At 42.0% G+C, this 18,672-nt stretch overlaps 1 protein-coding gene across 2 annotated transcripts in view; it reads left to right on the top strand.

Annotated features, from left to right (window-relative positions):
- Window positions 1–18,672, top strand: part of FHL2 (four and a half LIM domains 2) — a 55,739-nt gene that overhangs the window by 9,790 nt on the left and 27,277 nt on the right. The window contains exon 1 of one of the 2 annotated variants that reach the window (XM_077781550.1): window positions 7,946–7,964. The exons of the other annotated variant lie outside the window; for it this stretch is intronic. The gene's annotated coding sequence lies outside the window, so the exon portion shown is untranslated. Of the gene's footprint in view, window positions 1–7,945; window positions 7,965–18,672 lie in introns of those variants that run through there. 2 annotated transcript variants of the gene reach the window in all.

Here is an 18,672-nt window from a genome sequence, read left to right as displayed (position 1 = left end):
TTGTCTTTGAATTGTTTTTGAAAAATCTGAGTAGCCTCAATGATGTCAGAAGTAGCTATTGTTTAAACCAGGTGTGATGAAGAGCTGTCCTGGCAAATGTCATGTTCTCTGTTAAAGTTGACCATAAAATTAATGGCAGTTATAATATATGTAACTTTTTCAATCCACCAGTGAAATCACTATGAGCTCTCACAAAAGGCATCACTGAAACAGATGAAGTATTAATTGAATCATCTTCAGAGGTTTTTATGTCATGGAGGAGAAAATGAGTGACCCAACATAAAGAGAAAAGAAGCATTTGAAGTTTACTGTAGTCACATACAGGATCTGGATAAGGGGCAGTGGCAGGTGGCAGGTTGGCCATTAATCTGAGCACTAATCTAGGCTTGACAGTGAAATTCTTCTCATTGTGCTAAATAGCCTAAGAGGTACACAGTAGCCCTAGGCTGCACTTCTTTCAGCAAAGCTCTAGCAAAGATTGAGTTACCTGTTGGTTATTTGTCCAGGGGAGGGATATATTCTGTAACAACAACAGCTGCTCTTTATCCACACAACTTTTTAATATTGCTGGGCTTGTTTCAAATTGCATATGAAGGCTAACCTGAGGCACCAGCCTTGCATTAGAGCAATATCACAAAAGGGGATTTTACAGCTGAAGTCCTGCCTTATATAGCCTAAGAACAGCTTATTGATTGCAGTGCAGTAATGGGTGCAGACAGGATAATTCTGAGGTGCTGAAGCATCTCTATTCAAGACCTTATACCCCTCGCTCAGCATGAAAATTGAGTAAGATGTGGGGAAAGAGCTATCACAGCTAGTCTTGGGAGATTCTGTTGGGAAATGGGTTCCTGACAGACAGATCCTTTTACTGGCTGTGGAGGTATGGAGAACTCTAAGTTCACTGGGGGCTGGTTTTTTTTATCATCTTAGTGTATTTTTCAGATCTTGTTCTTGAGCAATGATCTCTCTCATAGTTTTGCCTACAACTAGGAAACCTGAGCCCTTGGGAGCTTATGTGATTTTTTTTTTTCAAAATGTTTGGCACCTGCACCATCTCTGTCTGTGACTGGGACTAGCGTTTCTTGCCAGGTTGGATAACATAGATGTGGGTGTCATGTCCAAGGTCACACCATGAATTAATGTCAGAGCTGGGATTATTATTACTTATTATGGGCAGGCTGGTGATTACACATATGCTTAAGGCAATCTACAGTTTCTATTACAAAAGTCTGCTTTTGTGTTTGTGCATGCCAAAATAAAACTGCTTAGTGTAAAATTCCTGATCCATACAAGCAGCCTCGTACTTGGAGGTAGGTGAAGCAGGCTGGGCTCTTGATTTCTTCATTTTGCTAGTGACAGCTCCTGACTCCTGCTGCTGGGGTCACAGCACTGTACTTCTCTGAGATAAGATTTACCTCAGGAGAAAATTCCTCTCTTCTAAAATAAGTCCTGAAAGAATTTTTTGCACATATATTCACTGGTGGAGTTAGGTAGAATGGAGTAAAGGCAATAGTTCAAATAGGCAGATAAGTGGGCAAACAGGGAACCAAAAGTCAGTGTTACAAGGATTGCTTATCTCTTCTATTTTGAACTCAGGCAATCACTTGGATCCTTTTGTCACTACAAACCACAAAAGGTTTCACTGTTGTTAAGTGAAGCCTACTTAGCTTTGTAAGGACTTATTTTGGTGGATTATGAGGGTAGATTTAGTTTTAGATTGAAGAAACCTTAGCATGATCCAAAAACAGCAGCTAAAGCATACTGAATGAGTATTTCAGCCAAAATGGGAAAGGGCAGAGATGGGGCCATGAGACAGCTGCTAAGAGCAATGGCCTTTTGTGAGCTGTGATATTTGCTTGGCATATAAGTGGAAGAGTGAAGAATAAATGATTTGTGCTTTTCCAACTTTGTATATACTCTGAAAATATATCCAGCACCCCCTCTGGCTTAAGAGTCATCACCCAGTTCTCTCTTCTCTCAGGGCACTTCATTTGTCAGTGCTGGTGGTGAACAGGGCTGCATCCAGCTGGGGCCAGTCACCAGTGGTGTCCTCAGGGGCCTGGGTAGCAAGATTTCTGAGAGAGAGAGAACATGATTTATATTTAGAGTGAAGGTTGAGCTAACCCCAGCCTAGGACTCAGATATGGGCCTCGGCAAGGCCTTTGAAGCCTATGACGCAGGTAGGAATTAGTCTGTGGTGCAGTTAGAAATTATGTTAAGGTGTGAACAAAAAGTAATGAGCTTTCTGAGTGTGAATTACTATAGGTCTGCAATGTGAAACTTTAGCCACCTTAAGACAAAGACAAACAATGTTTGCTGGCCAATTATAGTGTGCACACAATTTGTAAACTATATTGAAGTGTATATAAACTGCCATCTTATAAACAATAAAGGGAGAATGTAGCATTAACCATATTGGCTTGATCTGCATTTGTCTTATCCAGCTTCCCTATTATTTATAAGGCCCCTTGCTTCTGGTCTGTGCTGGGACCAGTTCTATTTAATATTGTTATAGATGATGTGGATGAGGGCATTGAGTTCTTCATTAGCAAATTTGCAGACAACACTAAGCTGGGAGCTTGTGTTGATCTGCTGGAAGGAAGGAGGGCTCTGCAGAGAGACTTAGATCGGTTAGGTGGATGGGCAGAGTCCAACAGCATGAAGTTTAATAAGTCTAAGTGCTGAGTTCTACATTTTGGCCACAAAAGTCCCCTACAATGCTACAAGCTGGGGACAGTGGGGCTGAACAGTACCCAGGCAGAAAGGGACCTGGGGGTGCTGGTGACAGCCGGCTGAACATGAGCCAGCAGTGTGCCCTGGTGCCCAAGAAGGCCAAGGGCATCCTGGCCTGTGTCAGGAATGGTGTGGCCAGCAGGAGCAGGGAGCTCATCCTTCCCCTGTACTCAGCACTGGTGAGGCCTCACCTTGAGTGCTGTGTCCAGTTCTGGCCCCTCAGTTTGGGAAGGACCCTGAGACACCTGAGCACATCCAGAGGAGGCACCAAGGCTGGTGAGGGGCTTGGAACACAAACCCTGTGAGGAACGACTGAGGGAGCTGGGGGTGCTTAGCCTGGAGAAAAGGAGACTCAGGTGATCCTACTGCTCTCTACATCTCCCTGAAAGGTGGCTGTAGTCAGGTGGGGGTCGGTCTCTTCCACCGGGCAGCAACTGGCAGAACAGGAGGACACAGTCTCAAGCTACGTCAGGGAAGGTGCAGGTTGGATATTAAGAAAAAAAAATTCACTGAAAGAATAATAAAGTACTGTAATTTTCTTCCTGGGGAGGTGGTAGAATCACCGTCTCTGGATGTGTTTGAAAAAAGACTGGACACGGCACTTGGTGCTATAGTCTAGTTGAGGTGTTAGGGCACAGGTTGGACTTGATGATCTTAGAGGTCTCTTCCAACCTCTGTGATTATTCTGTGATTCTGTGATCAGGTCTGCAAAGTGAACCCTAAGGCATGGGGCCATTAAGTAGGCACAGAAAGGCAGCCTGGGGACTGGGATTCATCTCTCTCAGTGTGAGCAGGACAGAGGATGGAGTGGGGGAGAAATGGAAAATCTTCCTCAGTTTTCCATGCAAATTTTGGTTTTAGAGGTTTTGGAGAGAGTTGGGGGTCTGAATTTTCAAACTCAGTCTCATCTGCATCATTTACCCAAATGTGGCATTGTTTGCTAGGGGAAGAACTCCTGCCTGTGCTCTGAGCTCTGACAGCCACCAGGCCCAAGGGGCACAAGCTGTGGAGACGGGGCATGGGACAGAACAAACACCTTAAGAAACAGCAGGAAATTCACAGAAAGAAAAAAAAAGAAATGCATCAAGGTCATTAAATATAATTTGCTTCTTCTGTCTCAGAGAGTTCCCAACCCAAAACCTGTGGGAATTCAGGAAACTGTTCTGGGATATATATATTCACAAGCACAGACTACTGGCTAGGGGCAAAAAAATAGGCTAGGTTAACTTATAGCTCACCCAACGGAGACATTTTTGTGGCACACTACTCAAAGCAAGGGCATCTCATACTGAATGAGGCATAATTCACATAAATTCAGCAACCAGAAGTTAACTGGTGACAAAATTTATGTGAAGGAAAGTCTGGTGTGAACCATTTTCTCCTACCTGATAGTCAGTAGCAGGAGTTAGGCACCTCCAGCCCCCATAGAAAGCACACAGATAATTGGCTTACACCAGATGCCAGCTTTTGATGTCAAAAACTGTGAGAGGTGAACTTCCGATGAGAGCATCCATGGAAAACATGCACGTCACAGGGCTCTGAGTGCTTCAACCTGCTCTCAAGCCTGAGCATATCTTTGCAGCAATGGTATCTTCTTGGAGCTTCAGCTCAAAACACAGGGCAGGAGGGGAAATCAGGCAGAAATGAGGTCCTTGGAAATCACCATGCTTTGCTGCTTCACATGAAAGTACCTACATCTCACCTGTGCCCCATGGTCTGGGCACAATGGTATCAATGAGGACAGCTGCCCACCAGGAGGGAGGTGAGGCTGAGATCCTCCAGGTACTCCTCCAGGTGTGGGGAGGGCTGAGAGTGGAGTTTTATGTGCAGGTGTCTAATTTGGAAGGCACTGGTGTGACCTGTGGCTGTGAAGGGCTAGAAGAAGCCAGCAGTCTGACATCTTGCTAGTACAGCTGAATCTCCCGCTCATAACAGCAAATGCTAATCCCATCTTTCTCAGTGTGAGAATCTGAGTGTGAAGGGCTGGCAAAATATTGACTATCAGCACAATCTCCACAGGTGCCCTCTTCCCCTCTGGATCTGCTGCTAAGTTTCTGGCAGTCAATATCATATGTACATAACCCACATCTAAATCCTGCAAATTAGATTAAAGGCTCAACAACATCATAACACAGTTTTAATTGCTGTGTTGCCTACCATGAACACAAATGTCAGAACAGCAAGGGCAGATTCCCATGAATAGCTGTTAGCGGAGCTCTTCTTTTAGTAAACACACTACCAGTGCAAACTGGTTAGATTTTGCTTTGTTAAACCTATCCTGAGCATTTACGTTCTTCTTGGATGCCCACATTTCTGGCATCTTCTGTGGCTTGCAGAGAATGGCAGGGCAGCAAATCCTGATTGTGGGGGATTAGTGGTAAAACCTCTAACCTCGCTGCAATGGATGGCTAATGGCACCTTGGTACAGTTTCCAAGGGAGCTGTGCTTTACAGCTTGCAGCATTTCCTTTCCATTTCTAAAGCACATTTCGACTCAATAATCTTATGGCTCTTTTCCAACCTAAATGATTCTGTGATTATAAAGCATCTCTTACTGTACATACACATCCCATTGCCTTGGAGTAGGGAACTGCTTGAAATTCTTGCTTTGCTTCCTAACTGTGCCTCAGTCATGGAAGCTGCAGGGCTACAGCCCCATGGGGCAAGAGGGTCTGTGCCAAGCAATGCCATCACTGGCATAGAGATAGAGAGCCTCAGCACCATCCCTTTTCATAAAGGCTACATCTCTGCTTCTGACAACATCCACAGGAATACCTCTCCTGTTAGCCTGCCACCCTGCTGTGCCTGGAAGTGCTGGTCCCCTAAGTGTGGGGGCATTCCCCTGCCTGTCTCAAGGAAGTGACTCAGTTGTTACCTGCTGCCAGGAGCACAGGATCAAGGCCTGACACATTGCTGATGATTTCGCTTTCTGGCAGCATCTTTTTTTTAAGGAGTCTTTTCCTTGGCAAGGGTCCTCGAGAATAAAGCAACACCCAGAATGGAACTGGGACAGTTTAACTAGCAGGACAATGTGGGGTAACCAGCTTTAAAGAAAATTTGCTCTTTTCAGAGAGAAAAGCAGTAAAGTTTGCACTAGCAGATCTGTAATCCACCTTCTCTAACTTTTGTATTAAGTGTTCTGGAAGGCATCATTTACCACAGGCTAGTCCCTAGTTCCTGGATGTGTACACCAGATCCAAAAATGTTCTGCAGTTGGACTGACACCTGGGGATTAAAGATGTCATTAGTGCCCAGAACATCCTGGACTGGGGCAGGGGACAGCCATAATTTATCCAGGTTGTTTCTACAACATCAGCTGGACCTTTGAATCATAAATAATAAAAAAAAATTGGCTAACGTGAAAAAGTTGAGGCTTTCCAGAACTGTAAAAATATGTCTTAACTACCCAATTTTTGCTGCTGAAACAGCTTTTCATAATTATATATTCTCCTGGGAAATGTGAATGGGCTGTTTACATGGTAGCTAAAGAAATATGAGGCAAAAGGCCACTAGATCTAGGATGAACAATACTTTCTCCAGGAATCTCTGGGATACTTCTCTTATCTCCCTAACCCTAGTCTCCAGGCCATGCTTCTCATCCATGGTGCTTGGAAGCTAGGCATTTCTGCAGGGATAAAAGGAGATGTGTGAAAGTCATTTTCTGCCAGAGGCTTGAATCAGGCTGTCAAATCATGTTGCTTGGCAGAGGCTGAGGACATGCTGTTGCGAGCTTTTTAATGGTAAGATGAATGCCTCAGATGCCAATTTCTCATTGGTTTAGAGTTAAAACCATAAACTTGACTGGGTTCCATGTCAAGCCATAAATCAGTTTGTCATGCAAAAAAGCCTGGCACACAGTTTGTGTTAGTATCCAGCCTCTGCAACTTGACCTACACTTGTTGTCCAAACTGCTCAGAGACAAGCTGGGAGGTGATGCTCTCTCCTAAGGACTGTTGCCCAATCAGAGCTCTGAAGAAAAGAGAGAAACAGGAGATGAAGGGAATGTGGTGTTCTTCAGGACTATGGAAGTAATAAATCAGCAAAGTAATTGAATCCCTCATCAAGTACTGCTGCTTCAGCCAGGGGGAGGAACAACCCGCAAGCTCAGTTCTACAGCACAGCACTTCTCACATGAGTATGTTGCTGTAGAGAGTCATTTGCCTGCACACAGTCTGCCTGATGTTATTTCTTCACCACTCCATCTTACAGAGAGGTTTTCCTTTTCTTCCTCTTAAAATAGTTCAACTTCGTACCAAGGACCATGTCTCTGCTACAACTTTCTCTGCAGAAGTACATTGAAACGACAAGATGGATCCAATATTGGCAATGAGGTAGGCATGTTGTAACCCTACCTCTTCACTGAGTCTTGTTTGTACAGGTTTTCCTCCCCAGCCAGCAAAACTGATCCCAAGGGTGGTACTAGAAGAGCTTTTTTTCCACCTCAGACAACTTCCTTTTTTTTTTTATGTACAAGTGTCCCCTTCACCCAGCATCACACTTACCTTGCAGCAGGAAAGGCACAACAAGTCCTGAGCAGAAAGTTCACCCCTGAGCTACAGTCCTGCTGCCAGCACAAACTTACTTTGTGATCTCAAGCTAATCTCTAAAGCTGCTGTCTTTTGTAGTGAGGTGGCACTACAGCTTCCTGCATGAGGAGGTACAAGGCAAAAACTTGGCAGGACACAGGACACAAACTATACTGCAACAGGGCTGCACATCTGGGGTGGACAGATGGACAGATGAAGGAGTGTTGGAGTTTGTGACATCCACAGAGCAGGCAGCACTTTTTAAGGTGTTTCTGTCAATCCCAAAGGCCTGGCAAATAATCTGATTGATAAATTAGAGTTGCTTATATCTCAGACAAAATACCGAGCCCTGAAATATCACCATCTCCTCAGGGTGCCTTGCAGCACCTCCTGAAGGCACCCCCAAATGCAGCAAAGTGATGGGCTGGCACTGCTCAAGAGCACAACAGCCCTTTCCATCAGCGCCCTCATGCAACTCTAGCTGTGATGCCTTAAAAGGCTGGTTAGCACAGAGATGCTGCAGTCCTTATCTGCTGCCCATGGCTGCTGCTTTGGAGATATTATATTTATAGCTCACCCGCAGCACTGATGCCCGACTGCCTAATTATGAAACATATAGTTTGGGCAATCCAATAAAGAGGCAAGTCTGTCCTGTTCTCTCTTGTTCACAGACTCATGAGCAGAGGCAGCACTGAGCTGCAGCGAGGTAAGATAATGCCTTGTTTTGGTTTTCACTCTTTTGAGCTGTTTTTTTCCTTTCCACCTGCCATTTGCCATCAGTCCTCAGGGCTCTGCATAGATATCTTGAGGGGAGTGCTGCTTTCTCAGGGGAAGACTGGACTTTAAGATGTACTGGACTTTAAGATGTTTGTTCCTCTCTTGCTGCCAGGGCACACACAGAGAGTTTCTCTTTGTATTCCCAGTCTGCTCTTGGGAACCAGGTGCTAACTAACAGCTGCTCTTCAGTTTCTTCACTAATAATACACTGTTATGTTTTCATGTTCTCAAGGAACACAACCATATCTAACTATAGTAAAGACACTTCCCTGGTTTGAATAGCAAACTGAATTACTTCAAGAAGAAAGCTTTTCATTAGTTCTTAGAGGATTTTTCCTCTCTATCAGCATTTTCTTCTTTATGTTGAATGTTTGGAAAATGAATAGATAGTGAGAAAAAAATGTAGACAGGCAGAAGGAACATTTTACTTTTTTTTCCTCTTTCAGACCATTTTCTAGAGGCCATGAAAGAAAAAAAGAAAAATTGCAGGTGATCCTTGCTGATTTTATGTTTTAATTACTTGCTATGGATTATAGCAGCTGAGGGAAAAGGAAAAAGAAAGCAAAGCACTGAATTATAACTGTGTGTCAAAGCAGGAATTCATCAAAACTAGTCTGTAAAATAGCAGTAGCAATAACTGCCAAATGCCAATTATCGGGATATTGTTACATTAACTTCATCTCATGAGAACATTAATTTTCAAATGGAGCCAATAAAAGAACACCTCTTAGGGAAAATAAGATTATTTGTGCATGTGCATACTTTTGTTTGGATGTATTTACAGATACGCTTTTATTATAAATATTCTTATAACCAAAAGCTTTTAAATCCAAGTATCACAAAATATGACACAAAGGTACAAAATATTAATTTACTTTTAGTTTAAAAGCTAGAGCTATCACACATTGCACTAGAGTTTGTTTACTATTCCATTATTCAAGAACTTAAATGAAACAAAGGTTTTTTCAGATGCTGAGTCCTTCATGGCTTTGACAGGATCTCAGGTCCCTGGTGCCCTGAGGAGCAGGCCAGCTTATACCTGACCCAAAGCCAGTGCTTGTAGGAAAGGACAGCCCACTCCAAAGTGCTTGGGATTGAGGTCAGATCCTAGGTGAGGATTCCAAGGGCAGGAGGTCAGGTGATTGCTTGGTCTAAAGCTGCTGGAGATGCATTGACTTGAGAAGTAGGTGTTCACATCAGTGCAATTGGTGCAGCACTTTGGTCTGGTCCCAGGGCTCCCTCTTGGGCTCTGCCATGGCAACATGTGCCTGGCAGTGCTCCTGCTGGAAATGCAGCCCTGGGGCTGTGTCCAGGTCATTACACACTCATGGACTCTGAAATCAAGTGAACACATCCAAAACATGTCCTAGCATAGGATTTGCTCTTAGGCCATGCCCAGGAGGCAGAGCCCTACACGTCTGGTTAGCAGACTTAGGTGAGTGAATTTCAGTGCCTGGGAGCATCCTGGTGTCCTATTTGATTTATGACTAAAGACATGGCCTCTGAGGTTGTCCCCATGTATCCAGCCTCACCTGTGACAGGCACTCATTGTCATGGCTGATGTCCTCAGGTAATATGTCATGTCTGGCTTAGTTTTCCAGGGTTGTGCTAGGGTGGGCTGTGACAGTCAGTGTAGATAGTGCTACAACAACAGGCTTAGGGACAAGTTTGCTCCATCTTTCATGTCAAGAACAGCACATAGCTTAAGTGGAAGAATAAAGTAAAATACCAAATTATCTGCACATGCTCTTATCTTGGAGCTTACTCTCCCCACGTGGGTGCCTCAGAAGGCTCCAGACACTGCAGCCAGCACCTCACACATCTCCTTTTTCTCCAGCCGTAACCCTCTTGCCACTACACCATGGTCTGGTCAGATCTGCACAGAGCTCCAATCTTCTGCTCCCCAGGACTGGTGAGACGAGTTTCCTGTTACCTGGAGCCCAAGGCAAGGTGTTCCACCAGAGATTGCAGTGTTTTAGAGGGACACCAGTGGGACATGGCAGCTGCCTTCGCTCATCTGATTATTACAGGATCTTGCTATTAAGCTAAACGGATGTGCTTCCACAGTAAATTGTGCAGTAAACAAATTGTGTACAAAACTAGTATTTTTTAATAGAGTAGTCTCACTTCTCACATAATAGAAATTTTCTCATGTCCTTAAATTTTTTGCCTATCTTCCAAGCCTCAGGTTAAAACAATACAAATGAGAAAATCGTCCTGGTTAGGCACTTAGTGTTAAAATATTGCAGACACTTGTGTATTGACAGTGTTCCCTCTTAAAAACAAGAAGCAGAAGCAGCATTCCAATCATGTACAGCAAAGCATTAGCTTTTTTCAAAAACTGTGTTGGCCAAAATTCTTTAGCTGGAATAAAATACAGAAACATACATACTAATGCTGTGATTTTTCACAGGATTTGAATTTAAAAGTGAAATTAAACAAAAAGACCCAAAGCCTGTTTCCAAAGTGAAGCCATTCCAAAGGCAATCTCCAACAATAATACTTTGTTCTTACCTAGCATTTAAAAATATAATTAATGGATGAATAACTTTACTTTTTCCCTTGCAAAGAGCAAGCCATCAGAACAAGGCAGACCTTTGACTGCAGCTGGCAAGAGGCTGTGAGGGGGCAGCCTCATTCAAACACTTCTTTAATACAGAAAATGTAAAAGGCTATTTTACAAGGAAGAAAACCAGAGAAGGAAGAGGATGTGAATAGTGACTTGAGGGTGAAATCCTGGCCCCACAGATATCAATGGGAGTTCTCTCAGATACATCCACAGATTATTTTAACAAAATCCAGATCTCTTTCTTTTCCTCCTAATTTTAATAGTACCAAACTTGTGTAGATTTTTCCCAGAAAATTGCATTTGCATATTTCTCCTTACGATTTTTCCTTCTTTGTGTGTTGTCTAACCAAACCACAGACACTGACACAGTTGTTTTTCAGTGAGATGAATTATTACTGACTGCAATATTTTATCTTTGGCTTTATATCACAGGGAGTACAGTTTCATCCTGATAAATCTCAGGCTGTTTCAACAATGTTCATCATCTAACAGTGATCAGCTTTGAGAAGCATAGATCATATTGCACGGAGTCCTAGTTTGTCTGAAAGCAGCTGGAGCAATTTTCCTGGTTTTGCTCAACTCCCTCTAACAAACATAGAAGGAGGACTACCACAGATATTTCAAAGGGGTGCATCAACTTCATAAAACTCATAAAGTTTCTGCTCCAGGTTGATTTACTGGCTACTGTTAAAATATGCTTACCAAGATTTAGTGAAACTGAAAGAGCTAGAAGAAAAAATATTTTCCCTCAATTTCACTTCATATTTTCAGTAATATTTTTAATGAAGCCACTTATATCTCTTTTATAATATTCTTTCTTTTTCCTGCAGTGTCTGTGGAACTCCCATATCACAACAAATTAGAGTAAAACTCAACTTTGAAAAGGAAAATAAGTGCTTTGTCATGAGAATAAAATGGGCACATAAGTGGGGACAGAAGCTGTCTCACACACTGTAAACAAAGCTAGTGGGCTTTCAGATCAGCATATTCCCTGTCAAGCTGAACAGATCTGCACCAAGGTCTTCCTAGAAATTTGCACACTTTCTGCAGGAGGGAAGCATTGGCAGCATTGACTAGTGCTCCTTTTTGGTAGTCTGTGGCTAGGGAAGCAAAGCCCAGCAAGCCTAGAGATTACCATATGAAAACAGAAATACCTGCAAGCTGTAGATACCATCACACAGAAGCCCATTATTCTATTATTTATCCCATTTTTTTAATTAATTTTTAAATTAATTCCCTATGCATGGTTTCCATTGCAACACATCTCCCTGCCTCCAGCATTGGGTATAGAAGGCAGCAGGATACTCAGGGGCTTAGAATAATAATTATAATACAGAGAAAGATGCAGCATGGCACTTTTGGTACAGAACAACAGAGAGGAAGTTCTCAGAACAAACTCTGTTGTACTTTTCAATTCCACCACGTAAGCCCCACTCAGGAATTTCTGTGAGCACAGGTTAAACACATTATGTGTTATGTGCTCGCATGGCCTGCATTTCACAGGTGAGAACTCTCAACATCATTTTAGGGGAGAGAAATAGCACTTTTTTCCTAATTCAGAAAAAAGAAGTAAAGATCTTTTAAGGATCAGATCTGAGGGCAGTCATGCTTCCTTTCTGCCTTTTTGCCCTGTGTTTACTAATGCAACTGTAGGTGGATCTGCACCTTACTATAGGAAAAAGCAAACCATGCTGGGTCCAGGGCATGCTCACAGAGAATCTGGCAGGAGAAGCAGTGTGGGCTCAGCTATGGAAGTGTTGTAGGCATGCAGGCACAGCAATCTGCCTTGCTCACAGGTCTTCCTCTGCCCTCTCCTGCAAGTGAAGTTCCCACTGCCTGCCAGTGCTGTGTTTGCTGCCAGACAAACCAGCCCCTTCCTCACATTTTCTGCTGGATGTTCAAGTGTTAGAAACTCTTCCTTGCAAATGAGGACTCTGGGTTCCTGGAATTCTTCTGGATATAAGGAAGAGTCAGCATCATTGTGGACAGGCTTTTCAGGGACAGATAGATGAGCAGTACTCAGTCAAGCCAGGCATTTGCATTGTAGCAAAACAGCCAGGACTCACTGGACTTTATGGTTAGACATAGCACTGCTTCATAATGTGAGTTCTGACTCCTCTCTAATGATTCATAAAAATTACTTATCCAGCAAGAGACACTTCATCTTCAAGACAAGCCATCGGTACAAGTCTTTCTTTCATTTCACTCACAACATTTGAATTTCATTCACATTAAGACAGCAACTCCATTAGACAGCTATGGGAATATAAACTTGGCATGGAAAAACACATCCATATTACTATCAGGCTGACAATGCATGGTATATTTTTTCAGCTCTGTGTGAAGTGGTAGACATGAAATTCACATCAGCAACCAAATGATTACTTTAATCCTATTATTAAAAGGGCCTGAGCACTTACAGGGTTCAAAGTAAGCACAGGCCTAAGAAGATCAACAGCAAGGACCCTACTTCAAAGTGCACAATCTAAGCTCATGTACTCAATCATAATATATGTCTGAGCCTACATCTCAGACCCTCTCAGTTTATCTGTAGTATATACAAACAGTAGTTGAAAAGAAAAACAATTGTTGCCATACAGAAGGATCTTTCTACAAAACAGGATGTCCCCAGTCATGGTCAGAATGGAGAGGGTGACTGTTTCTACCTACATCAAAATACTAGGAGTCTGAAGTAATTTAGGAAGTGATTTGCAACTGTATGCTTCTTTTGAATATTAGGTAGATTGAAAGGTTTGGGGAATGATAAGGCCAACAGATAACCAGTCCTTGAGCAAGAGATGGCTGTAACAGAAGAGGCAAAATGATCTCTTTTTTTTTTTGCTCCTGTGTTCATTGTAAGGAACTTGGAGAGCTTCCTGCAGCAGAATGCTTCCTTATGGCTATCGTCAGAGGATCTATTTCAAGCTGAGGTGACTGTAGAAGAGGTATGGAGCAAATAAACAAAATGAATAGGAAGGAAATTTTAGAACCAGATGGTGCTCATCCAATAGATTTAAAGGGACTGAAGGATGAATTAGCTGAAATAACAATAATAGTCCATAACCTTTTATTTAAAACAGACATAGAACCAAGCAACTGAATGTATCCAATACAGCATCAGCCTTTTTAAATGCTTCCAAGAGAAAACAGGAGAAACAGAGCCTGGTAGGACTGACGAATGTATTAGAAATCACTACACAGGGTAGAGAAGATGGATATATATGATATATTGGGAGAAATTCAATATACCTTGATAAGGAGAAATCATGATCTACAAATCCATCAGGTTCCTGTGAGATAATGGAGATACAGAAGATCTTTGGCTGACAGCATCTGCCTATTTGTTCTTTTACATGCACTCAATAAGGGCTCTCACCGCAAAATCTTAAAATCTCCTAAGCAGTAATAGGATAAGAGGGAAGGTATTTGCATGTATTGCATAAAATCAATTGAAAGATAGACAGGATTTACAGTAAAGAGATTAACAGGAGATTATTAGTGGAAATTATTCTAAGACTGAGAAACCAGATGAGAGAAAAGGATCTTGGCCAACAGGATGAGTGGGCACTAGAACAGCATCTCAAACTGAATGTAGATGAGCATAAAACAGTGAACATTGGGGAGAAATGTAACTTTACCTATAATTAATGGCTCTGAGATGTTTCGTTGGGTGTGAAATTTAGAGGTTATATAGGTTTAAAAAGCCCCAAAAAACAGCAGAACACACAGACTGTTGCAAACTGTTGCAAAATGCAAACTGAATGTTAAAGTTTTGGTTACATCACCAAAAAGCTAAATTGTGATATTGAAAAAGTTTGGGGAGGAATGATAAAACACGAGAAGTAGCTTTCATACAGACTGAACAGGTAGACTGGGACTCCCTGGCCTAGGAGAGATGGCTGTGGGGAGATATGATAAAGATTGACAAACACATGAACAGCCTGTAGCATATGAATAAAGATAAAGTTTCTCATTATACCTCCAAAGGTAAGACCTAGGAGTCCTCAAATGAAACTAGTAGGTAATATGTTCAGAATTAACACAAGGAAGATGGTTCTTCAGCAACACAGAGTAGAGCTACCTACTCATCAAATTTGATCTTAGCCTACTAGAAACAGTGAATTTCCTCTCAGGCAATCAGGAGGGAACTGCAAGTTCATGAAAATGATATTAAGTATGAATTCTGCCTCCAGGTTAAGAAATCCCCAAGCCAGAAGTTGCTGGAGGCTGGCAGAGTATTATGAAGACATATCATTACATTCTCTTCTGCCTTTCTTCCCAAGACATTTCCCAAGAGCAGCATAACAAATTGGAGGAACCCTACTTTCAGTGATTCTCATATTGCTGTGGTGTGATCTGAATAACTACAAATGATAAGTTCTGCTTGACACTATTCATCTTTTACAGGCATGAATGTTAGACTGAAAATTTCAGCCTGAATCTTCCTTCCTTCCTTCCTTCCTTCCTTCCTTCCTTCCTTCCTTCCTTCCTTCCTTCCTTCCTTCCTTCCTTCCTTCCTTCCTTCCTTCCTTCCTTCCTTCCTTCCTTCCTTCCTCCCTCTCTCTCCCTCTCTGGAGGTTGTGGAGTCCTAATGTTACTCCTTAAGGGCAAATTAGAGATCTGCCAGGAATGACTTGGACATTGTCACTTCTGCCTTGGAAATTAGTTAGGCGAGTTCTTAAGGTGCTGCCAACTGCTCAGTTTTTCAAATCTGTCTTTGCTCAGAAGTTCCTGAGGCCTCTGGCTGTCTGATAAAGTGAAATGGTAGTCTCATATGTTGCTGTTGGTTATTTCCAGAGGGTGATAACAGCTATCAGGAGTGCAGGCAGAAAAAGTGCTAAGGGCAGCAGAAGCAAATTATACACACAGAAATAAGGGTTTGGAGAAGAAGCCATGAGCAGTGGGGCAGTGGGAGGCAGAAAGACTATGGAAAAGGGGTTTTGCCTAAAAATGTTCAAGTGTGCTGGTGGAAACACCACAGATAATGGGAGCTATTTTTTACAATGTAGCAAGTCTCTGGTGCTCTCAGAAACACAGTCATTATTTTCTTGGAACAATCATAGTGTGTTTGTTTCATGCATCTAGAATAGTCAAAGATAAATCATGATTATATGAAAATTAATAAATCCTAAATTAAGGGGTAGTATTTGCCAGCTCAGAAGACCAGCAATTACTGCAACCTCTGTAATAATTTGACATCCCAGATTCCATCTGTACTGGTAGGAAACCCAAAAGGTTCTTCCCATCTGTCATAATCATGCCCCACATGGCAGTAAATTTGAATCCAGAGGAAGGAAGCAAGAGCTCCTCTGCATAGGTCCCTGCACTATTATAATTTAGAGTCATATGAAGACCCCTCACCTGTTGTTGAGGTTATCTCTCTATCCCAAAGCACTTCTGAAGACATGCCACCAAGATCTCTCCCCTTGCTTACAGATAAACAGACTATGGAGCTGAAGGGTTTAGTGAACACGTAGAAGCCAAATAAGTGTGAAGAAGACAAAGACCAAAATGTTTGAGTCTAGTTTCCTTAAAAGTAAAGGCACCATCTGTTCCTTAGTGAGGGGAAAGAATGAGAAAGAATGCTAGGGAAAGTAGGGGAGAAGACTATATTTTGTAAGAATTGTTATCTTCCACTCTCTTTGTGGTAAATCTTCATTATTTCTTCATGCAGTTCACAGCTTGGTGGGGGCTGTTCAGGGTGGCTGCCCCACATGGTACAGGCAGCTACTGCTTGGGGAGTTGTTTGATGGGTTGCCTTTATCCTGCAATGGCCTGTATGGCTTTTTTTTCATCCATGAGGTCCTGAAATAGATTTTCTGACAATGCTGCTTGTCCAGGGAAGGACCTGTCAGTCCTGTAACATGGTGCCTCAGCTTTCCAAGCTTTTGTAAACTCATCTGGCAACAAGAGGGATTTTTCTTAGCAGATACCATTCGTTTAAGCCCTGGGTTGATCCTTGAAGCTTCCTCTGGTGTTCTGTCTGCTTCTTCAAGCACCACTACACTTCTCCTCTGTGATCAAATTGTCTTCCTCTGCACATCAGTGATAAAAGCTGTTTGTCCACTCAGTAGGGAGAAAGGAAAGCAGCAGAAAAAGGGACACAGCTGTCCTTCTGCTTGGGACATTCATTGCAAGCCCTCTCCTAAATCTCAATTGTCCACAAGAGAAGGGTATGGGAGCAATTACACAGAAAGTGACAGACCACATTTTGACAGGTGTCTCACTGCCACATTCACTTTGGGACATCTCATTCAGGAGATAGATTTCTGTGAATGAAACTGGGGCTAACCTGATCAAAAGTCCTAACTAACTTTAAAAAATTAATTTAATCTTTGTCCAAACTGACCATAATGGTCTAAAATGCTTTTGTCTCTATCCCAGACTATGCTGTCACAGAGACACACTTGTATTTGAGTCTCAATCATCTGTCTTATCACACAGCATCACATTATCCTTCTTTTCCTGTGAGAAACAGAAGTTCTTTAATGCTACTGAACCATGGCACCTTTCTCTAAATTACTGAAGAAAACCGTTTAATACTGCATGTGAAAATTATAACATATTGAGAAAATAAACATGGAACTGGGTTTTTTGGGGGTTTTTTTGTTTTGTTTTGTTTTGTTTTTTACAGATTAGATTGGAGTTTCTAAACCACTGAAGTTTCCGCATTAATTTAGGCTAAACATCAATAATAGAAGTCTTGCATCATCCAAAAGCAGACAGACTTTTTCTGTCTGGGGAGGTTTTAATGGATTGTCCAAAGATGTCTGTAATTCCCTCATCAGAATCTGTGAAATTCTGATACTTCTTACCTGATGGGTCTTTCTACTTGAGGTTCATGTCTCCTAGGGGAAGAAAGGAATATCAGAATATTGCAAAAAGCCTTGTGACTTGGAAACTGGATTGGTAAAGAAAATACATGCTGAAAATATCTTTTTATCCTTTGCAAATTCCTGATAATCTTGGGGAAAATACATATCTGTGAGCATTTTATAAGAATGAAATTTCAGGAAGATTTAATATTGCCTACCTGTTATTTTAGGTTTAATGAACTAAAATGCAACCTCTGCACTAGTCTACTCTCCTTCCTAAGTTGTAGTGCCAAAAATAGCAGTTCTCCTAAATGCACCTTCTCATATTCAATTGAAGCTTGTGGTACACAGATTCAAGGATCAAAAAGGAGATTAGTTGAATTCTGATAAAGCAACTTAACAGTTTCCAGGATAAATTGGTGGAGTAAGGAATCAGACAATAGCTTAGCCATTTTCAAACCTAAAAGAGTATATTTTCCCCTCCCCTGCTCTCTCAGAGACTTATATTTCTCATGTCTCAAACTGGGGGAAATAAAACTATTCTACTTCCAGCTGTCTCTTTCTGCTACTTTTCTTTGTTCATTCTTTTCATCCAGAGAAGGAGATAAGTGCTGAAATTATAGTTATTCCAGCATCAGCCCAGTAGCTGAAGTGAGACTTATGCAGGCTTAGAGAAATCCTGCTATGAAAATGGTACTATTTCCACCTTTTTTACCCATATGGAGGTACAGCATTCTACACATAGAATTAACCTGTTAAACACACAGACTCCTGAAGAACAAGCAATATGTGCTATGTAAATGCTATTCACATGAGGAAAATATAAACCATAGGATAAGTTACTAAATTGCTGTATGGTACTTGCATTTCCACTCTTGGTTTAGGCCACCTCTTGGAAGCACTGCCCCTGTTTTCATTGCCTTGACTCCTCTGAAACTTTGAAGATGCCTGATCTCTGCTGGGCTCTTCAGAGAACCAATGAAGTAAAAATAAAATATAAAATATATCTATTGAAAAAGAAGAAGTGTGTACATAATAAATTTGTTAGTGAAAGGCTTCTGCCCTTTCCTCCCCATCTCTCTGAAAATTAATTGAATTTTTGACTCTCTCACCTACCCACACCTGTTGGATTTGATTCTGGTGGGAAAGAGACTGGGAGGGCTGCCAATCACTGATGAATATTTACTTGCCAGATAAATGTGGAGCGAGTGGTCCTGAAGTGGCGGCAAGAAGTCTGACATTCCCTGTACCTT

This window comes from Lonchura striata, chromosome 2 (assembly GCF_046129695.1).
Source record: "Lonchura striata isolate bLonStr1 chromosome 2, bLonStr1.mat, whole genome shotgun sequence".
NCBI classification, from domain to species: Eukaryota; Metazoa; Chordata; class Aves; order Passeriformes; family Estrildidae; genus Lonchura; species Lonchura striata.
This window is presented reverse-complemented; position numbering and strand designations above follow the sequence as displayed.